At 48.4% G+C, this 8,607-nt stretch overlaps 1 pseudogene; it reads right to left on the minus strand.

Moving 5' to 3' along the window:
• Positions 1-7,519: 7,519 nt before the first annotated feature.
• On the minus strand, positions 7,520-7,993 carry LOC131923517 (ubiquitin-conjugating enzyme E2 C-like; annotated as a pseudogene).
• Between the last annotated feature and the right edge of the window lie 614 nt (positions 7,994-8,607).

The following is an 8,607-nucleotide window of genomic DNA, read 5'->3' on the forward strand; positions in this document are numbered from 1 at the left end:
ACTTAGGTCCTCATGCTGCCACAACAGTCACTTTGCTGACTGAGCCACTTTCCCGGGCCTATGATGCGCTTGCGTCTGTTCTTCTTTTGTTTTGTTTCTTGGAGTCAGGGGCTCACTGTGTAGTGAGCTGTCCTGGAACTCACTCTGTAGACCAGGCTGGTCTTGAACTCGCAGAGATCCACCTTCCTCTGCCTCCCGAGTGCTGAGATTAAAGGTGTGCGCCACCACACCAGCTAATTGATATTTGTTTTATTTTATGTACATGGATGTTTTGCATGTATAGTGGTGTACCACAGCCATACATTGCCCATGGAGGCCACCATGTGGGTGCTGGGAAACAAATCCTGACCCTCTAGAAGAGTAGCCAGTGCTGGACAACTGGACCATCTCTCAGGCCCTGTGCTTGAGTTTTAACATCAAATCCACAATGCATCTTTCATCTTCAGATCATGTTTTATATTTAGGAATTATAGACAAGGGATCATGAGATTTTGAGGAGATTTGGATTTTGTTGTTTATTGTTGTTTTTGGTTTTGTGGTTTGTTTTGAGAGTCTCACTCTAACCAAGGCTAGCCCCAAACTCTGGAACTCACTGTGTAGCCCAGACTCAAGCTCATGGCAATCCTGCCTCAGCCTCCCAGAGCTGGGATTACAGCGTGATGCATGCCCCACTGGGACAGAAGGTCTTAAACATCTACCTCCTCGAGCTCCTCTGAGAGATAAATTTAACACAGGAACAGCACTTGGAGCAGGGGCCAGCTCATGTGAAGTGCCCTGAGAAGAGGGCTCACTGTGCCAGCTGTCCCTAACACGGGCTCCTGAGCCTCAAATCCTCTGAGCCTTGAATGTGTCCTATGACCACATGTAGCCACTGGAGTGTCCCGAATTTCTCCCCAGGGAGGATTTAGGAATATTGTTCTGGTTATAAGGCTCTTTACCATATATATATATATATATATATATATATATATATATATATATATATAGTATTTTGATCATCTTCAATGCACTGTTACCACATCCTGCTCCCCCCTCACTGCTCCCCCTCTTCTACCTCAAAGCCCTCCTTCTCCTTTGATGCATTATCTCTAATGTTTTCATTTTAAATTATTATCATGGCATGTAAACACATACCAATATATAAGTGTAACCTGCTGAGACCATTTAGCGTTGCTCTCGTGTGTATGTTTTTAGGGCTGACCACTTGGTATCGAGTAACCACTGAGGCGTGCTGTGTATGAGTGTAACCCCAGCATTTGGGAGGCAAAGGCAAGCTGATCAAGGAGTTCAAGGTCAACCCTGATGATGTAGTGAATTCCAGGCTAGCATGAGTTCCATGAGACCCTGTCTCAAGGGAAGAAAAAGTAAAAAGTAACAAATGAAAGAAAAGAAGAAACAAAGATAAAGACCTCGGAGCAGATGGCCTGGGTTCAAATTCCTGTGTGGTCCACTCATTACTATGCAACCTTGGGTCACCGCTCTGGACCTTAGCTTTCTTTTTTATTTCTTTCTCTACTTATTTATTCTTTTGTTTTGTGGTGCTAAGAATGGAAACAAATGGACTCGGACTCACGCATGCTAGAAGAAAAGAGGCTGGGCCTGAGCTGGGCTGCTCTATGTCCAGCTGAGTATCAGCGGGCAGGCTGAGCGCCATGCTTAGAATGATTCCATATTCTAAAGCAACAGCCTTGGCTTGAGCTACTCCATTTTGAATGTAAGTGCCAAGAAAGAATGACTCCGCATCTTGTTTGCACAAGGAAACAACTATCACCTGCCCACACAGTAGGAGGCACACATGATAAATCATTTATGCTGATAAATAATGACACTTGAAAATATACCACATTAACTCAAAAACAGCATACGTGTGAGTTTATCAACCCAGACCAGACCAGATGGAACTCCCTTACCTGGGACTAGAAGAGGTGCACCCCAAGATCAAAACCTATCAGGTTCACTGACTAGTGACCTGGTCACCTGTCACAGGCCACATTCAGGAAAATTGCCCCAGAGAGGGGCATGTGCCTCCGTCTCCAGCCTGAGTGCAGTTCCTCCTGACATGACACTCAGCCCACTGCACACCAACCCTTTAACATCTGACAGCCCTGAGCCTGCCCAGTTCTGCATGTGTGGGCCCGAAGACTTCTCTGGTCCCTTCAGAAACTTCCTCTGTACCCATGTCAGCGCTCTGTCTCCCGCCTTTGAGCATCTTCTCTGAACTCTACGGTCTCTTGAACTCTCAGCCATTCTGTAACCTGCATATTTGAAAATTATTAGATGAAGTATTGATGTGTGGTCTGAGAGTTAACACTAGTCATTAAGATTGGAGTAAAACCCTGTCTCGGGGGCTGTGAGGTACAGCTGAGCTGGCAGAATGCTTACCTAGCATGCGTGGAGCCCTGGCTGGGTTCCATCTCCAGTACTGTGTAAACTGGGTGTGGTGGTACACACCTGTAATCCCAGCACTCGGAAATAGAGGCAGGAGGATGAGAAGTTCGAGGTCACTCTTGGCTCTCTAGCAAGTTAAAGGGAGGAAAAATGAATGGCCAGTTATCAACAAAAATCAGGACTGTGCAACAAATCACAGCCAAACAAATCAATGGAGTCTGTGGGTTTATTGGTCAGTCAATAATTCCTGACACTGTGGAAAGATGCAAACCTGTCCATCTATGTTATTTTTTTCTTTAGTTTTCACATTTTCATATATGCGTGTCTGTGTGTGTGTGTGTGTGTGTGTGTGTGTGTGTGTGTGTGTGCGCGCGCGCGCGCGCGCGCACGCGCGCGCTCCTGCAAGGTGAGAGCACAGAGGTGGCACATGCCATGTGTGCATGTGGAGGTCAGAAGACAAATTGCAGAAGAAGGTTCTCCCTTTCCACCATGCAGGGTCTGGGCATCCAACTCAGGTTTGCAAACTTGGCAGCAAGCACTTTTACCTGCTGAGCCATCTGGCCAGTCCTCATCGATGCTTCTAATAGAACACACTCGTGACACTAGGCAAACACTCTGCCTACTGAGCCATAAAGACCTCAGTGTCTTTATTGAGGAATCAAAATGATAAGAAGTCGGGGGTGGTGGCAATTGCCTTTAATCCCAGCACTCGGGAGGCAGAGGCCAGCCTGGTCTACAGAGTGAGTTCCAAAACAGCCTGGGCTACACAGAGAAACCCTGTCTCAAGGGGAAAAAATTATATATATATATGAAGACATAACTCTAGGGCTGTAGTGAGGATTAAATAGCTAATATGAAGAGAGTCACCAAGATCTCCAAAGACTTAACTGCCTCAGGATCCCAGCCCCACAACACCCATCCTCTACCCCTCCTTGAACACTCTATCAGTGGCAGCTGGGTGACTGTAGGTGACTGTAGGATGCAGTTGTGACTGTCCACACTCATGCACTGATGCACTGTCACTGCAATGGCTGAAGGCCACACTCACACATGGCAGCTTGTGTGACAGGTTCAAACAGAGACTAGTGATGTGAGCTGTTCTGATCAGTGTACCCCCCCATGCATCCCTGTCATGCTGGATCGACCTGAGCCATTTCCCTTAGACTGGCCTCTAGGCCAAGCCCTGCATTAAACTTGAACTCATTATATGCCACAGGCTGGCCTCAGTCCCCCAAAGGCTGGGATTACAGGTACATGTACCACACCTTGGTGGCATCTCAGCTACAGTCCCCAAGTTCCCTAGCCTACATGCTTTGAGGACAGATGCAGTGCCTGGATTTGCCATGCTGCATTTTACAGATCTGCACACCCGTCTCCCAGGACCTCGGTGTCAGTGTCCACCCTGCAGACTTCCAGGGAAGGGCTAAAGGCTTCTGAGGAGGGAGATGCTTGGAGCCACATTCCTTAATTCCAAAGGCCTATTTCATATCACCCTACCTGGGGTAGAACAGCCTATATGTATGGGGCAGGATGGCTGGGTCATTGAAAAGGGCGACTTAAGGTATATGTACTTCTCTTGTCACTGTAACAAATTCCTGACAGAAACAGCTTCAGAAAGGGAAGGTTCATGTGAATTCACAGTGTGGGGACACAGGCCATTATGCCAGGAAGGGCGTGGAAGCTGGTGCATCTTGGGCTGTGGTATCAGGAGTGAATGGAACAGCTTGTTCACATCCTCATGAATCAGGAAGCAGGGAACTCAGGCAGGAGACAGAAGCGGGTATCACCTTCCAGGTTCACCCCCATTAGGGCTGGAGAGATGAGTCAGTGGTTAAGAGCACAGGGTGCTCTTGCAGAGGACTGGGGTTTGGTTCCCAGCACCCACATGGTGGTTTACAACCATCCCTAACTCCAGTTCCAGGAGATCTGTTCCCCCTTTCTGAGCTCTTCAGGTACCATGCACACATGGGATGCACATACATACATGTAGGCAAGACACTCTCATAAAATAAATGAATACATCTAATAAAAAAATTTTAAAAAGTTTACCCCCACTCACTCACTTCTGCTAGTTAGGTCGTGGTTCTAAAATGGCATTGCCAGCTGGTGACATGTTCAAACACATGTCTGCCCATGGGGGACATTTCACATTCAACTTGTGCAAGAGATCTCTAGGGTCTGGATTCAATTCCTAGGAACTAGGGTGCAGATTCCCAGATCTTATGGTTAAAGCTTTGTTGGTTCTAGGGCCAGAAATTCTGAGTTCTTGCTCTCTGGACTCTAGAACACTTAGGGTCTAGGTTCCGGGGTATTATGGGATACCTTTGACCCTGGGGTAGTGACATGTAGGGGTTGGGAATCAAAACAACTCCTCAAATAAAGGTATGGGTTTCTGGCTTGGTAGACTGTCCATTCTAGCAGGTAAGAATTCTGGGACAAATATTCTGAATCCAGGACCAGTGAAACAGATCAGAGGGTAAAGGTGCCTGCCACCAAGCCTAATGACTTGAGTTTGATCCCTGGAACCCACGTGGTGGAAGTAGAGAGCTGACTCCCAAAAGTTGTCCTCTGATATCTCATAATGTGCCATGACACATACAGGCTGCCACCACCCCATATGCTGGTTATGGTGGTGCACACCCTTAATCCCAGCACCCAGAAGGCAGATGCAGGCAGAACCCAGTAAGTCTGAGGCCAGCCTGGTCTACAAAGTGAGCTCTAGGCCAGCCAGGGCTACATAGTAAGACCCTGGTGGGTGATGGTGCTCTGTATGCTGTGGATGTGTTGCTCTGATTGATTGATAAATAAAGCGCTGATTGGCCAGTAGCCAGGCAGGAAGTATAGTATAGGCAGGATAAGCAGAGAGGAGAATTCTGGGAAGTGGAAGACTGAGTCGGGAGAGGTTGCTAGGCCCCGCCACCATGAGAAGTAAGATGTAAAGTACTGGTAAGCCACAAGCCACGTGGCAACTTATAGATTAATAGAAATGGGTTAATTTAAGATGTAAGAACTAGATAGCAAGAAGCCTGCCACCGCCATACAGTTTATAAGTAATATAAGTCTCTGTGTGTTTACTTGGGTCTGAGTACACATAATACGTATGGAGATCAGAGGCCAACGTTCAGCCTCACCTCCCACCTTTTGTTTTCAGGCACAGTCCCTCCTTTGGATGTTTGCCACTGTACACACCGGGTTAGCTAGCCTGTGACTTCCAGGGTTCCTCCCATCTCTGTGTCCCGTCCTGTTGTAAGAACACGGAGGCTACAGATGTGAATTATAGATGTGTGCTACCACACATGACTTTCCTGTGGGTTCTGGGGTTTGAACTTAGGTCCTCACATTTGCCCAGCAAGTGCCTTACCCACTGAGCCATCTCCCAAGCCTGGGAATCTTGGTTTCTCAGGACATAACATTCTTACCTCTGATATCTTCCAAAGAACTGTTGGTTAAAACCACAAATGGCTGCCCCAAGTACTTACAGGCATTGTAGGCAGACTCCTGGGAGCTCAGCAGGGATTCTCTCAGTCCCTGAATTTACCTGGGGATCCAAGTAAATTTGGTAACACTGACTCCCCAGAGCTCCAACTTGACAAATCTCATCCCCCCCCTCCCCAACCCCCAACCCCACTTCCCCCACCCTCTCCTCCCAACCTCTCCACTCCTCATCCTCCACCCCCATTGTCTCAACATGTGTTGTGACTGGGAGAATCCACAGAACCTGGATGCTGTGGAGAGACCCACCTCCACAGCCCCTGGGACCTATAGGGTGCTGGCTTTTCCATCAGCACACAGACGCCACCTGGTAGAACTGTGTGCTAACTGCAATGGGGGATCCTGTAGCCGCCCCCTCCAGCTACCCAGAGGAGAAACTGAGTACAGATACAGCACTGGGTGTTGACGATAGCTGCTTGGTCAGTTCTTCTTCAGTGTGTCCAGATACTGCTGGCAAGATGCTACCCCTGGGGATGGGAGAGAGATTGCCCAGTGGTTAAAATGTTTGCCTCACATCTTGAGGACCACTGAAAAATGCCAGGTGGGTATGACGGCCCACCTGTAATTCCAGCCCCAGAAAAGCAAGACAGGGGCTCTCCAGGAAAAGCGAGTTAGTGAGACTAGCCATAGACTAGCTCTGGGTTTGACTGAGAGGTCCAGCTTCAGTGAATACAGTGGAAGAGCAATAAAGGATATCCCCAACATCGACCTCAGGCTGTCACATGCATACGCACACAGGTACACTCCCCACATGTCTAACACCTGCAGCCATGCACATACACACATACACACCACACTCATGCATGAAAATGGGAGGGAGGAAAGATTCCATCACTACCATCATCCTGTACCACTCTACCAATCACCGGCTTCCCAGCCTGCTCTGCCTGCGTCTATGACATCCCGAGGTCATCTATACCATGAATTGTTGGCACTGAGCCCCTACTTCCAAGATTTCATGACTGATATGTACCCTCTCTAGGAACTCAACTCTGCTCCATGCTCAATATCTACTGTGAAACCTGCCAATTACTGGGTGGGCAAGGCTTTCCCTGGTGGATGCCCTTGACGTAAGTGCCTGGGGCCTCCATCCAACCACTTGGATGTTCATCTGGAGAAGCTGGCTCCACACCTGCCTGGGCTCAGCTCATGGTCCAACTTAGTGTGCCATGCACAAATTAGCCCCCAGAACCTTCTGCTTCCCCCTGGTGCCAGCCTCAAACCCACTATTATGGCCTAGACCCTCCACATTTACCCAACCTGAACTGCTAGCTCTACTCTGAAATCCAGTCCCCAGCTCATACCTATCATCATACCTGCCTTTGTTATGTACCAAAAGCAGAAGGGCTGTGAGTTCAAGCCCAGCCTGGACTGCAGAGCAAGACCTTCTTTCAAAACAAAACAAAATGAGTAAATACAAAATGTTTCTTCCAGCTCTTGCTCTCCCTGTTCCCAGCCCTTCACCACTGCAGAGACTCAGAGCCTATTCCTTATCCAGCCTCAGCCATCCCAGAGACCTGTCCATGCACTGATGCATGATCAACCACCTGCTCTTTTTTTATATACAGAAAACAATCGATGTGCATTTATTGAATATGCATTGTAAGGGCTCAAGTAGATTTAATTTTTAAAAATGACATTACAGCCTAGAAATCAAGGAAAGGACAGACACAAAAGAGAGGCTGGACAGCTTGCACCACGGCTCTTGGCTGGAGACCTGCTTTGAATAGGTTCCTTATAGGTCCTTCTTAGATGCTGCGGGGGGGGGGGGGGGGGGAGTGTTTCCGGGGCTCAGGAGCATGCGTGTTTAAAGGGCTATTGACATTGGGTTCTCCTAGCAGGCTCTGTATAGACATCAAGGTGGTCCTGATGTCATATAGTAGGAACCACTTACCCTTGGGGATGACCAGGCAGATGTTGCCCTGGGTGTCCATGTTGGGGTGGTAACGGGATGTGAGGAACTTCACTGTGGGTGTGTTGTAAGGGACAGTTTATGCCTCAGGTTTTCATATACTGTGCCAGCTGCTCCATGGATGGTCCCTCCCCACTTGAATATGTTGTCTGATTCAGGGAAGGCAGAAATACCTTTGTCACCAGACATCATGAGGGTCATCAGGTCCTACTGTAGCCTCCTGCCCACAGGGCTCCAGGTGGTGCCCCTGCTGGGCCAATGTGGTGATATATTGTGTACCCCAATAAACCTTACCTGGGGATTAGAGGACAGAGCCAGCCACTAAATTAGACATAGAGGTCAGGCAGTGGTGGCACACACCTTTAATCCCATCACTTGGGAGGCAGAGATCCATCTGGATCTCTGTGATTTCAAGGCCACACTGGGCTGCATGAGAAAAACAGAAGCAGGCAGTGGTGACACACACCTTAATCCCAGGAAGTAATATGGCAGGCACTGAAAGGTATATAAGGCATGAGGAAACAGGAACTCGCTCTCTTGAGGCTGAGAATTTCGTAGAGGTAAGCTAGTGGCTGGCCGTTCTGCTTCTCTGATCTTTCAGCTTTCACCCTGATATCTGGCTCTGCGTTTTTATTATAAGACCTTTTAAGATTCATGTTACAGGCCCAGCTCCCTTGTGAACTGGTAGTGACAATGGTGTCGTCTGGGTAGCAGTTTTGCAAGGCCAGCCTGTGGATGCTGGTACGGAGACAGGAGTGTGGAGATGGAAGGGTAAACGGCGGCCACCTGCTCTCTACCTGCCTGAGGGCTCTGGC

Source organism: Peromyscus eremicus, chromosome 1, assembly GCF_949786415.1.
Source record: "Peromyscus eremicus chromosome 1, PerEre_H2_v1, whole genome shotgun sequence".
Classification (NCBI taxonomy): Eukaryota; Metazoa; Chordata; class Mammalia; order Rodentia; family Cricetidae; genus Peromyscus; species Peromyscus eremicus.